The 1,929-nt window shown below is 10.7% G+C and overlaps 10 annotated features.

The window, feature by feature from the left end:
• Positions 1-38: a microsatellite.
• Positions 34-81: a microsatellite.
• A 104-nt stretch (positions 82-185) lies between these two features.
• Positions 186-234: a microsatellite.
• Positions 235-1,092: 858 nt separating this feature from the next.
• Positions 1,093-1,127: a microsatellite.
• Positions 1,128-1,334: 207 nt separating this feature from the next.
• Positions 1,335-1,406: a microsatellite.
• Positions 1,373-1,442: a microsatellite.
• Positions 1,405-1,460: a microsatellite.
• Positions 1,430-1,488: a microsatellite.
• Positions 1,489-1,511: 23 nt separating this feature from the next.
• Positions 1,512-1,557: a microsatellite.
• Positions 1,558-1,669: 112 nt separating this feature from the next.
• Positions 1,670-1,725: a microsatellite.
• Positions 1,726-1,929: the final 204 nt, after the last annotated feature.

The raw sequence follows: 1,929 nt of genomic DNA on the forward strand, positions 1-1,929 counted from the left end.
ATATATATATATATATATATATATATATATATATATATTTTTTTTTATTTTAAAGTTTATATTTTTTTTTATTTTAGTTTAATCATATATTATAAATAAATAAAAAATTACTATATTATATATATTATTTTTTTAATATATAATATAAAAATATGAGTTTTAATTATATATAATTTATATAAACAATTTTTTTATATATTTTCATTATTTTTCATTATAATTTCTTATTTTTTTTTTCTCTTCAATCTTTTATTTCGGTTAAACGATTTTACTTAAATTTTTGCTTTGTTTTTTTTCAATAGATCTATTTTATAAAGGCTTTTAAGTTATAATCATTTAAGCAAGTTTATCAACTTCATCATTAAAATAATATTAATTATCGTCTTCATCTTTATATTTTTATTATTTTTATTTTTTAATATCTTTTTTAAATATATTTTCTTATTATTCTTTTTTTTCGTATTAAATATCTTATCTTTTTTCACAAATATTATATTTATTTTAATATATCTAGTTTTTTTCTAGCAAATTATCCACACAAATTTACACTTAATTACCATTTTCTTCAATTTCATTTAATTTTTGTCTTAATTCAGATGAAATAAGTTCTAATTACTCTCTATCTTTTTTAAGTTTTACAATAATTTATTGTAGATTTTCGTTTTTATTAAATAAATTTTAAATTTTAATGTTTTTATCTTAGACTTCTTTTTAAAAATTTTAAATTTTTAATTCAAGTTCTTTTTTAATATCATCAAAATATTATTTGTATTTTTCTTAATCTGAAAAATATTATTGATTTTTATATTTTAAATGAATATTTTCTTCTTTATACATATTATATTCCTATATCAATTTTCTTAATAAAATAAAAATTAAAAAAATTACTTATTATAATAAAATATATTTCTAGTTTAAGCTATCAATTTAAAAGGCCATTTTTTCAATTATTCTATTATAAGAACTTTCATTTAAAATGTCTTTATTATTCCTTTAAATTGTAAATTAATAATCCTAACTATAATTAATATTATTTTCTATATTTTTCATTTATTCTTTTATAGAAGAAACAGGTCCTATTTTAAATTAAAAAAAAAATTATTTTTAAAAAATTATTATTAATAAAAGTTTAGAAATAATTTCTACATTTTTATAAATATTTTAAATAAAAAAATAATGTTTATAAATTTTTATATCTAATTATGATTTTATAATAATAAAAAAATAAATGTTATATATAGAATAAATAATATAAAAAAAAATATTTAAAGTAAAAAATATATTTTTTTTAAGAATAGATATATGGAAAAAAATGAAAGAAAAAAAATATAAATAATAATAAAATAAATTGTAAATATATTTATATATATATATAAATTTTATATATTAATTAAATAATATATATATTAATATTATATAAATTTGTATTAATAATTAATAAAAAATTTATTTATATTTAAATAATTAATAAAATAAATATTAATATTTTTATTTGATTAAAATATTTAATCAATTATTAAACAAAAAAATAAAAATTATTATATAAAAATTAAAAATAAAAGTTACCTAAATCTTCTGAAAATAATTATTCAAAAGATTAATCATATTTAGTATCTTTAAAAATATTAGATTTTTTATAAAAGTCCATATTATCTTATTCTAATTCATAATTATTATTATTATTATTGTTATTATTATTATTATTTTTATTATTATTATTATTATACACCTATTCTAATCCTATTTTCACATTTTAATTTTATTTATTTTCTAATTTTTCTTCTAAAATTTTTTTTCATTTTTCAAATTATTTATATATTCTTCTAGTTTTTATTTATTTTCTATATATTATTTATTTTAAAATATTAAAATATTTTTTTCATTTATTTCATTTTTCAATGTTTCATCTTAAATTGACTTAAATACTTA

Source organism: Ichthyophthirius multifiliis (assembly GCF_000220395.1).
Source record: "Ichthyophthirius multifiliis unplaced genomic scaffold scaff_1120509251170, whole genome shotgun sequence".
Lineage (NCBI taxonomy): Eukaryota > Ciliophora > Oligohymenophorea > Hymenostomatida > Ichthyophthirius > Ichthyophthirius multifiliis.